The sequence below is a fragment of the Siphateles boraxobius genome, unplaced genomic scaffold (assembly GCF_051911475.1).
Source record: "Siphateles boraxobius isolate OS27281-9 unplaced genomic scaffold, OSU_SipBor_1 12, whole genome shotgun sequence".
Taxonomy (NCBI): domain Eukaryota; kingdom Metazoa; phylum Chordata; class Actinopteri; order Cypriniformes; family Leuciscidae; genus Siphateles; species Siphateles boraxobius.
Window position 1 is genome coordinate 27,938,540 of NW_027508722.1, and position 12,816 is coordinate 27,951,355.

The window sequence follows — 12,816 nt, forward strand, 5'->3', positions numbered from 1 at the left end:
TTATAATAAACAGTATAGAGTAAGCTACTGTATACAAAAGTGCTAAGCTAAGCTAACAACTACTGCTACAAATTTTTAAACGATTTCTGCAAAGACTGATTCATTTGCAAATCATATCTCCATATTATTGATCCTAAACTTCTAAGGAAAGAATACTGGAAACATACTTTTTTACAATATTCAAATGGACAATAAAACAAGCTACTTAATTGATAAAAAATTGGAAGTAAAAATCTACATGGTTTTATAATAATAATAATAAATAATAACAACAACAACAACAACAACACTCCCACCCTTACCACCTTACTGTCACAAAATCGTTCAGAATTCAACACAAAATCCAAACACCAATGAAAAACACTAAATTCTGAGCTCTGAGATTGATAGTGTGAACAAAGCAAAGCTCTAACTGTAAAGTGATCCAAGCTGATGTAGAGCTAGTGGTTTGAAAATGATCTCATAAGCATAAACAAAGAAATTGCTAAATTTCATTGACTTATAGTATTTCTCTTTTGAACTTCAAAGCTGTTCCTTTCACACACAATATGAAACTGGACATCTAACCGTAGCTTTGTAAAAAGCGGTTGTGGCAAGTTGTTGTCATCTTTTCAGCAAAAACAAAAACAGGAATGAATAATAAAAAACATAACTTAGAGGCTTATTTTGTCTATGTACATAGATGGAAAACAAATCCATAAACAGTAGTTTGTATAGTTTATTTTTTTTTAACATTTTGCGATTTCTTAGCACAAGAAAAAAAATTTGTCAGAAAATATGTTCATTCTTTTTTTGGAATAATTCAGCGTTTGAGTTTCTGATTAAACTGGCAAATATATTTTTCTAAATTAGTATTTGAGCCATGTTGAGTTATTTTCCAGTTAAAATAGATATAAAAAAGTTTATCCCATAAAAAGAAACTTGATTCAATATATATTTATATTAATAGCTTACACAATTATACTTGCAGTAAAGGTATCATATTTAAATAATAGGATTCTTAAATATTTTTACAGGAAAACATTTTCAGTGAGGTGCCTATTATATATATTTTCTGTATATTTAAAAAAAAACTACAGCTTCTTAGCTTTCATTTCTTTGTGTTCACTGTGGAAAAGGCAGTGAGCAGAAAAAAACTGCTCTCCTCTTGAAATAACTTGACAGATTCTTGACTGAGTTTGCTTTCTCAAACAGCTGCTGCTGCTGGCTGAGTGATGCGCAACAATTTAATGAGCTTTCTCAGAGTAGAGGTAGGCTTTAGTTACACAGTGTTTTATCAACAGCAAGCAATTATTTAAGATACAACAACACTAAGACCTCTTTCATTATCATGACATGGGTATATATTTGACTGCAAAAGGACTGAAACACAAATTTATAATGAACGCATCCGATTTGCACAGGTTTATTACTGTGATTATAGAATTACACTGCTTGATTGCTGGAATTTTCATCTGGATTGATACATACAGATGTAAACTAGGGCACAGGAAGAGACAAATGTAAACAGGAGAGGAGACAGTGTTGTTATCACTCCATAATGGATGTCCATACGTCAAAGGTCAGTGCGAGACAGCCTAATGACCTCTGACACGGTACTGATGTGGCTCTTAAACAGGGCGATTAAGAGGGTTTCGGACTATAGGAAATAGTGAAAGAAAGCTCTCTCTCTCTGATCAGATTAGTCATTTTTTCATAATTCATATAACTGAAAAAAAATATTAATTTAGTTTACTAAAGATTAATTGAAATACAATTCAAGTTTATTTCTATAGTGCTTTTCACAATACATATTGTTTCAAAGCAGCTTTACATAAAACGGTTGTTTCAATTTTACAATCAGGAAGTTATCAACCAGAGATGAAAGTGTCAAAGTAATGTCCATATGGCAGTAATAAACAACTATAATATGTTATGTGGTTAGTTAACATCTTGTAATAAATGATCAATCTCACCTTCAAACTAAAACTGCAAATATATACTGTGCACAATGGTAATGACCTGCATCAGTGACCAAAAGTTACCTGAAGTCAACAGGAATTGGCGAATTCCGGCTTTATTCCATATCAAGAAACAAGTATTGTATTAATTGAATATTTGCTTAAGTCTACTCTCACTCGAATTGTAATGATGATAATTGGCACTACAGACAGAGAATGATAATGAATCTGTGACATAAGAAGTGAAGGGTTTGGACTGTGCTAAGCAGAAAAACCTAAACAAAATACAAATGCTGCTAGAACTTGAATATTGGAAATCCCCAAAAAATTGCACTACTTTTTGTAACAGGCTCATGTAACATCAAGAATAGAGAGACAGAGAAAACAAAAACCAGACAGAGGTCAAGTCAAGAATGAACTTGAAGGCACAAGGAGAATGTGACAAAAGATGATGCAAGATCCTTATACTCTCGCTCTCTCTCTCAAACATATGGAGGAGGGAGTATCGAACAGCTGGGACGTCCTCAAACTGACATACAGACCCTGCTTTACTGACACTTCGCAACTTCCTGTTATGCAATTTACATTCATGTAAAAGTTAATATAAAAATAAAGTAAAATAAGATCAAATAAAAATGTCTTTCACTTTTGCAATTAACTTTCACTTAAACAATGAGTTGTATATTTTCACTAGTCAAAGGGGCCATTTACACAATACCGTTTTCAACAAAAAACTGAAAACTTTTGATGCAAGTTGATCACTCATTTACACTACAACAGTGCTTTGGACAGGGTTTTTTTTGAAAATGGGTTTCAAAGTGCGGGCTTACAATACAATTACAATACCTATATTGTCTCCATGTAAACTATAAAAGCGTGAAATTGTGAAAATGGAGACGTTGTTTTTGAATGCGCATGCACGCATTCAGTCTATAGGCGCAGAGTTTTTCTTTACCAAGTGACATGCATAAAATGCATAATCCAGCATTTTTTATCATTTTTGTGGATCCCTGTGAACACGTATCATTTTGACAACTTGTCTATAGATGAAAAACAAAGGAAAAACGTTTCTGTCTTTCGTACATTGTTATTGTCATGTAAACGTACCCTAAGATAAAACACCAGTAAACAACCACCTAGACTCTTAAAAATAAAGTTCCAAAATGGGGGTTTCATAGTGATGCAATAGAAAAACCCTTTTTTTTTTGGATCCCCAAAGAACCAGTGAGTTCTTAAAATAACCATTTCCTTTTAGTGTGAAGTGTGAAGAACATTTGAGGCCCTGTCCACACGGAGACGCGTTTAGCTGTATACGTACAAATTCTTTATCGGATCGGCGTTTCGTCCAGACGGATCCGGCGTTTTGGGAGACTGAAACAGCTATTTTTTGAAACCGGGTCCCAGGGTGGATAAATCTGAAAACGACACCCTTGCGTCTTCGTGTGTACGGCCAATCCGTATATTTTGTGAAACGATGATGTCACCACCCCACATGTCGACTAGTCAGACGCGCTAAATCAGAAGCTAACAGCAACAACAACTGCGACTACTTGCTTGAGTTCATGCTTCAGAAGCTACTGAGCCTCTTTTATTTATTTATTTATTATTTAGGCCTACTTTAATGTATTTTTATTTTATTTCTTTATTTTACTTCTTTATTTGTTTATATTTCTTTCTTATGCTATGATGCTTGTATTTTGTCTGATTAAGACATTTCGTATTTTGTAGGGATGGGCATTTCAAGCAAAAATAATATTCGACGAATTATTTGATTATTAGGCCTATTCAAAAAACGCACCTCTGCCCCTCAGGCTCATCGGTTACACGGCGTTCGCTCTGACATTAAATTTCTCTGTACTGTAGGCCTACATGTTGTAGCCATTAAAGAAAAGTTAGTTTCATATTTATGTTTAAATAATATGTTATTTTTTCCATTTCATATATGTTGATTATATGAAAAGTGAACAGCGTGAGTAGCCTAATCATAAGATGCGCAATATCGAGACATCATTTTGACCACTTTTTTTTTCAAAACTTTGACCAAGTTTTGTTTTATATAAAGCCTTTCTTTAAAGTGAATTTTGTTTTGTATAAATTGTTTCTTAATTTTAATCAATGTTTCATCAACCAATTGCCTGGATTTAATAAATAAGAAGCAAATATAGCAGCCTATAATCAGGACATGGAGGCGCCGACCCGATATAACTTGCATTGCACGTGAACTGGAGCTTGTCTCATAAATGAACAGAAACTCAGAAATATATCTAAGCTTGAAATGTCTACTTTTAAACAAAACAATTCAAAACGAAAAGAAACAGACAACTCTTATAATCCGTATGAAGTGTGCATTTATCTCTAGAAGCACCTTCACCTACTGCGAAGGTGGCGAGTCAGCATCGCCACAGAAAACACTAGTTTATTAATAAATAATTAAAATGTCTCCTTGCTATATTTGACACATTCATAATGATTAGGTTATTTGCCGGCACTTTGTGGCAAGTTTTATGCGTCTGCTAACTAATCGAATATCGTGACTCATTCCTATTTTGTGCAGGCCATTTATGGTTTTTCATATTGTTCAGTAAAGTTCTTGGTTAAAGAGAAAGAAAAAAAGAAGCTACTGTTCCTATTATTGTATACAGGGCGCAAGGTTTATGCGCAAGTCTTCTCTGATTTTAGTGTATCTGTGTCAGAAATGCAGCGCCTCATACTGGTCTGGTCTACATCGGTTTGAGTCGGTTTCAGTGGTTTCGTGTGTACGCAGATATTTCTTGAGACGGCGCCGTGTTTACGGAATTTTTTTTTAGACCGAGGAAAAAAAAGATCGGATAGGGAAAGCTCTGGCTTCGTGTGGACGTGGCCTTAGTGTGAAGTGTGTGTTTCTTTTAGTGTGAAGTGTGAAGTGTGAAGAACATTTAAAAAAATTTTTTTTAAAGAACCTTTTATGGATTGAAAAGGTTCCGTGAATGTTAAAGGTTCTTCATTGAATCATAGATGCCAATAAAGAACCTTTATATTTAAAAGAGTAGCAACCAGCTAACAAATTCTTATAGCACACAACACACTACAGTAATGATGGTTTTGGCCCGGCAATCACCCGTCACATTTTCTTAAAGGGTTAGATCACCCAAAAATGAAAATTCTGTCATACACCTTCATATGTTGTTTTAATATCAAACCAACTTTTTTTAATCTTCAAAACACAAATAAAGATTTTTTTTATGAAATCTATAAGATTTCTGTCCCTCCAATGACATTTCACGCAACTAACACTTCAAACTAACACTTCTAAAAGTTCATAAAGAGATTCTAAAACTAATACATATGAACTGAGAGGATTAGTAAAAAAAAATTCTGAAGAGACAGATTTGCTTTAATTTACATTTTTAATTTAGGCTTTTATTTACATATAAACCTATACAAATGCACACAGCAGATACGGCAAATGGAATCTCAAGCAAGTTCGCTTGACGTGTGAGAACCAATGAGGTTCATTCTCGTGTGTGGGGCAGCAAGTTTTGAGCGAACGCAAGAACCAATGAGGTCTGTACTCCCGCATCAAGCAAACTTATGGTTGAGCTTCTGTTTATGTTCACTGATCAATGTTTATATGGAAATAAAAGCCTAAATTCAATGGATCGAATCTCTTCAAAAATTTTGGACTAAATCGCTCGATTCATATGGATAAGTTTTTACGATCTCTTTATGAACTTTTTTAATAAGATTAAAATATCTTAATTTATGTTTCAAAAAAAGTCTTGCGGGTTCGGAATGACATGAGGGAGAGTAGATGATTTTCATTTTTCATTTTTGGGTGAACTACTACCCCTTTAAAGTTTAGTTAGTATTAATCTTACAGATAACAGAAAATTGCTCTGAAATATAAGGAAAACTTTTAATTTAGGTTTGGTTTCACTTTCAAGATTTGCTGACATGGTAATCTAATCTGAATCATGTATCATGGATGAACTAGTAAACCAGCCTTTTTTCACACATTGTCTCACACATTGTGCAGAGAATGTAAAATGAGTGTGCTTGAGTATATGCAATAATAAAATCAGAGCCATCTCTTAGAATAGCCCACAGAAGCTTATAGACAGGAGTGGAAAAAACACATTTTAAAGCTCTCCCATCTTTTTGCTTTTTTTTCTCTGCCTCCTGCTGTCCTAGTGACAACTCGCCAGATTTGATAACAGAAATGTCACCTTGTCCGTCGTATGTTAATTGCACCACCACGAATGATATAAATATCTCCCGTGGATGTGGTCGGCTCGGTTCTAGTGGTTCCCAGGTGATCTGACTCTGCTGCTGTGAAAAAAATAGGTTCTTTAATGGAGTTGAGAGTAGATTCAAGGACTCTAGAGGCCACATGGCAGCTTGTCAAGACTGTAGTAAATAAGGAGACAAAGGAGCTAATTTTGTCTAATGCTTGTATAATTACAATACAAAATTGATGGCAGTGTTCTGGATTTTAAGTGATCATAATAATCCAATCATTCTGTATAAGAAATATTATTCATTGTCTTCGTGTCAGGTCCATTAAAATGGTGTTTTTTTATTATTAGTTGAGCAGAATGACGGATAAAGAGTTTGTGCTTCTCTTTCCAGCTTTACTCTTGGCAACCTGGCTCAGGTTCCCATGGAGACAGTCCTACAGCTAGCCGCGGCAGATGGAGGGTGAGCTGGAGGTCTAAATTTGTCCCCCAGCATCCTATCTGCATGTAGTGGCACGCCGGCAAGAGGAAGTAGATAAACAGGCTGACCTCCGCACGCCAGTGGCAGCATTTCGTGACCCCACGTGTCCCCTTGCTGAGACCTCAACATGTTCATCAAAGACAAAGCGGAGGAGCCGGTGCCGCTGGCCCACGTAGCCAGAAGGCCCCTCCTGAATGTCACGCCGCAGGCACACCTCACCACCCCGCCTGTACTGGCACAAACATCAACATTCAGTAAAGATCATGGGGGGAAAGACATCACGACCCCTCTGAACCGTGCTGGTTATCGTCTCTGTCCAACACACAGGAAACATACCTTTCTTGCGAAGGGATAATCACTAGTGACTTGCTCAATTATGTGCCAGAAACAGCTATGTTTACAGAGCAATGGGCTGCTGATATGAATTTCATTTGCTTATGCAAAACAGTCAGCTAACGCAATCTATTTATGCATAGTAAAAGCATAGAATTACACCTTGTGACTGTTCTCAGAACAAGGACCTCACGTGGATGTCCACATGCCACACCCTGTTGCAGGCCTGCTGTCTGTTGGCTCCGGGAAGTTTGTACTTGTGTGGAAACTGTGATTGAAATACCACAAAAAAAGTGTTTGCTCTAAATCTGAACAAAGACATGAGCTTTCCAATTTTGTGTAAATACACAGTCCAAAATCAAAGCTGAATTTGGACAAAGGAGTAAAACAAAAGAATAGGATTTAGGATTTAAGATAATAAAAAAGAGAAAAGGAACAAATGCATTAATAGCTATTTAATACAAAAAAAAAACACAAAACCAAAATATTTTTATATAAATAAATGATTATGCGTATACTGTACGGTACTGTTCAAATGTTGTTGTTTTTAATTGAATATTTTTATTCAGCAAGGACACATTAAATTGCTCAAAAGTGAGAGTAAAGCCATCAAAGTATCTTGACAAAAAATGTATCAGTTTCCACAAAAACATTAAGCAGCAAAACTGTTTTCAACATTGATAATAAGAAGAAATGTTTCTTAAGCACAAATCATATTATAATGATTTCTAGAGGATCATGTGACCCACACTAAAGAGAAATTCAGCTTTGCCATCACAGGAATAAATTACATTTTAAAATGTATTAAAATAGAAAACAGTTATTTTAAAGTGTAATAAAATTTCACAATATTTATTAAATGCCGCCTTCGCAAGCATGTGAGACTTTCAAAAAAACTTACCGACTCCAAACTTTTGAATGATAGAGTACATAGACTATATGGTGGCATTTAAAATTAGCCTATCTGTTCAGTTTTTATAATTTCACAGCCCTCTATCCCTGATACATATGTCAAAGCAGCTACTTTAAAATGCCAGGGGAGGATACAAGCTCAAGTCACGTCACATTTATTTATATAAAGCTTTATACAATTCAGACTGTTTTAAAGCAGCTCCACAGTAATCAACAAGAACATAGTGTTAATGTCGCAACAGAGCCTTAAAACTTGGGGCTACACCTATCTGAAACTATGCATCACAAGAAAGACCACTTGTAAAGCATCAAACCCCCTGAATAAATCTATGATTTTTTTAGTTTACCTCACAGATGTTCAGATGCTTACAGACAGACTTGTGAACAGGGGAGTTCAAGAGGCTCTTTGTATTTACTTTGATTAAGGAGCAACAAGGGCAAATCAGGTCAGCGGGTCTTCAGTTTCACCAGCCCAAGGTGCTTGTTTCTGAGGAGGTATGCGTATCAGCAAAAAAGCACAAGCCATGCTGGATGTTTTTTTTGTTGTTGTTTTTGTTCAGCCTCACCTTATTTGGAACAGAAATTAACACTTTTAAATGAATTATCAAATAATTAAAATTCTGTGAATATGTACTAACATTTTAAACTACAAATACGGTTTTCTTGATGCTTTCAAGCTTCAAAAATTGATGTAAAAGCACTATAAAAGTATCAATACAGCTTTTCAATTTAATTCAAGTTTTTTTTGTATAGCACTTCTCATAATACATATTGTTTTAAAAGCAGCTTCACAGACAATACATGTTTTAATGTTACTTGTGCACTTCCAGATCTTCTGAAGTCCAGATAGCTTTGTATGAAGAACAAACCAAAAATTAAGTTATTATTAACAAAGTCTTGACATCTGTCCAACTAGCATTTATTCGGTGCATTCACAAGAAATGTAGAGATGTCTGATTCATGAATCATTCAGTCTAAATGGCTCATTCACAAATTGGATTTATATGGCTCACCGACTGGTATGGATTGATATGGCTATGACTTCAGAAGACTTGAAACAGTACAGAAGTCACCTTTATGATGATTTTAATCCTTTTTAAAGCTTAAAAGCTTCATTGCACATTCCTTGCGATTGTATAAATAAAAGTTAGTCTTCAAAAGGTCTCCTTTTTCATTCTTTATGTAAGAAAGAGTCATGCCAGTTTAGAACAACTGAGTAAATAAAGAAAGAATTTTCATTTTTAGAAGAACTACTTCTTTAAAAATATTTAGACTAAATGACACATGCCTACTTCAAGCGTACTGCTAAATACGGCCACTCAGGGCTTCCATAGTAACCCGAGACAAAGAATGAGAAAGATGAGCTGTGCGAGTTTCATTCATGTACATTCACAGAGGAACAAGTGGAACGGCTCAGTCTTCCAAGCCACCCACAACATCGTGTTCACGGGCCCGTCAATCACCTCACCCTTCAGGCTTTCAGAGCACAGGGCTGATAGGAAAAGTCCGCCCACATCAGGAAGTGAATCAAGCCGAGTCTCTAACGGGGAGCGGTGAATCAGATGGCCCCCAGAACTCTAACAAGAGCACGGGCCGCCCCACACAGCCGCCGCCGAGCCTTCTGATATGATTAGTCATACTCTGGCTGCATTTCTGAGCTTCTCTATTCCCTTGTTACTGCCACCTCTCAGGTCTCACCTGACTTTAACCTTCCAAAATCAAAGCAGCGTTAATGAAGAAGCCTCTCTGGGCTTTTCAGAAGTGCACTTTACCTGTAATACACATCTTCTTTCTGATGGAGGGATTCTCTGACTAAGACATGGAATATAAAGGCCTTGGACACCACAAAGAGCTCTAGCTGACCAGATTTGACACACTAGCATGGAGTTCAACAAGCACCGTTTCTCACCCTAAAGTTCATACAAATCACACAGCCTCAGGCGGCTTCAACTCAGCAGGTTCTCACAACTGAAACGATTGTTTAACTGAAAATAGTTACGGATAACAGCTCAAAAACACTTTAAAAGCTAGTTTATGAGCTGTAGAACTGATAACATGTGAGACAAATGACATCTTTGTTTACAGAATGACTGAGTCATTTGTGACAAATTTCCCTTCCTGTATGTACAGTACATGTGAAAACACTGCAAAAAAGCCTTTATCGCAAATTTTCTTAGTATTTTTTAATTTCCAGTAAAATATATAAACATCATTAAGATGATCGATCAATCATGCAAGTAAAATAATGAATTGTATTCTTTATAATTATTCATATAATTAATTAGTGCAACCCTATATATATATATTATATATTATATAATATAATAGTGTTGTCAAATGTATTAATCATGATTATTCGCAAATAGCATGTTATAACATTTTATGTTTAAAAAATATATATGTGTATACACACACACACACATATATACACACACACATATTATATAAACAAAAACTTATGTTATATGCGGTTAATCAATATGAATTTATTTTATATATATATATATATATATATATATATATCTCACATTTGTAGCAATGCCATTTCAAACCCATTTAAATTCGTTTCAAGGTATATAATCTTGTCTTAAATTGACTAGAAAAACAAAACATCATAAGATACTATCTTGTTTTAAAGATATTTAGATATCTTTACTGGAAAACGAAAAAACGCTTTTTGCAGTGCTCACACATATACACACACGCAGTCCCGTGTAACATAACTCATATGCCACGCATACACAAAATGTGATGACATCAAATTTAAACGCAGTTAACAAAAACAGTCAAATACTCACTGTGAAAGCTGATCCCCTTATGTCTTTTAATTCCAGTTAGTGTCCATTCTCCACACATAACAGAGCATACAGTCGAATAGAAGGGAGGTAGTGCCGTCCATTACCTGAGGAGTTCTGCCACCTCATACTGCTAAAGCATGAATGAAAGCCACCAAACTACACGGCGGATATGAATGTTTGTGTGTGAGTGGGTGTACTTCTGTGAAGTGAGTGAGGGGGAGGAGGGTGAAGAGGGGAGAAAGACAGAGAGAGATGGGAGGGGGGAGAGTAAGAGTGAGAAACACAACGAATACGAACGCGAGTGGGTGTGAGAGAGACATGGAGACACATGGCGGGAACGAGGTGGCAGAAAAGGTTGTGTGAATGAATACGGTCACAGTGATTGAATAACAGGCTTCTCTTCCGTTTACAAAGAAAACCAGTAGCTTTATCATTGTGATAGTCAATGATGCATTCTGGCTTTGTCAGTTAGTCGAGTACTTAATTACAGTTCCATGAACTCCAGAGACACTGATGGGGACACATGTCTCCTCTTCAGTATTCAGAGGTGGACTAATTGATTTACCGAATCTTAAAGGTTTACTTTTAGTACCAGGAAATCTGAAATATTTGGTTATATTCAAGGCTTATTCATATTTTAAATTTACAAATAAAACATGGATTATTGAGACATAAAACAAAAGATGATTTCTTACATAAATGTATCTGTCATAAAATAGCAACATATTAACTTAATGGTAAAATTGTTAACATTTATTTATCATTTCTGATTCCTGTTTAAGTTTTTTTTAAACGCGTTTAAAGGTGCCATGTGTAAGAATTGAGGCAAAAAATATCCAAAAAATTAGCTACACGTATCAAAAGAATGAGAAGAAATAAGGGCAATGATGTCATTAAAAAAATGACAAGTTGTAGTGCTGCAGAGATATCAACCTGAATTAGCATGCTAAATTACTAGCCACAGCCCGACAGGTGTCATAATACCAGTTTCGGCCATGGGAGGAGGTATGCTGGCAACATAACCACCAGCCAAACTGCAATACACGAATAACTCGCACGGCTTGTGGGCGTACTTGAACCTGATGTGTTTGATAGTTAGCTCTACACACAGATCCGATCCGGTTTCCACCTGTTATCTACCAGAGCCCTCCTCTACCAAGCTGATGATAAAATGTAACATTAGCTAATTATATTATGTTTATTAAATTGCTTTCCTGAGGTAAATCTGACATATTTGTTCTCCAGCTATGTTATTGACCTCAGCACGCTGATTAAAAAAAATTATTGGTCGATATTATGTATGAGGAATACATTGTTGAAAGATACAGTAGGCTACAACTTACCAAAGTGTTCTTGTTTTTTTTACTAATAGCTAGTAGAGATGATCGTTTCACGTGCGCTAGGGATCTGTCGTGTAACATTTACAAGCGCCAAAACAGCATTTATTGTTTGAATTGCGTAATAAAATTGACAGAATCTGAGAGCTGAGATTTTTTTTATATCATAACTAACCTGCTCTGTCTAGTCTGTCAGTCTCTGTGTCCTCTTTGCTTTGCGATTTTTCTGTGCGTGACAAAATTGATGTGTGGCGTGACTGAGAGCGTGTGAAAAGTGTCAATTGTGTGTGTCTCACGGTGAATTCGTGAGAGTTGGCAGCTCTGAATGACGCTAGCTTGTTCAACATCAGCGAATGCTGTCTGTCAAATTAATGTAATTCAAACTAACAATAAAAATGTAATATGAACAAAACGAGCATATTCACTGGTAAAGGTGAAGGGGAGTAGCTTGAAGATGTCATATTTAAAAATCACTTGACATCAACCAACGTTCCTCTGGAGTCAAAACGTCCTCTATTAGGAGTTGGGTCGTCTTCGGCTATGGCTCTAGGGTCGTTGTGAAGGTAGGGGCGGAGCATAGAGACTATGGCGTTTCTCGTTTGTTACTCAAGAGTAGACCAACTCACTTTCTGGAGGTATACTGCCCCCATCTGGTATGGAATGTGGAGTATGAATTGATTTTTTGGCGGACATGACACAAGGCACCTTTAAAACAGTTTTAAATTGAAATATTAAAAAAAATTTATTATACTTAATTAATTATACTACCGTTCAAAAGTTTGGTGCCAGTTAGATTTTTAA

General features: G+C 35.8%; 1 protein-coding gene across 2 annotated transcripts in view; it reads right to left on the reverse strand.

The window, feature by feature from the left end:
- hivep3b (HIVEP zinc finger 3b) overlaps positions 1–12,816 on the reverse strand; it is a 79,504-nt gene that overhangs the window by 13,752 nt on the left and 52,936 nt on the right. The window contains exon 1 of one of the 2 annotated variants that reach the window (XM_077217837.1): positions 10,679–10,849. The exons of the other annotated variant lie outside the window; for it this stretch is intronic. The gene's annotated coding sequence lies outside the window, so the exon portion shown is untranslated. Of the gene's footprint in view, positions 1–10,678; positions 10,850–12,816 lie in introns of those variants that run through there. 2 annotated transcript variants of the gene reach the window in all.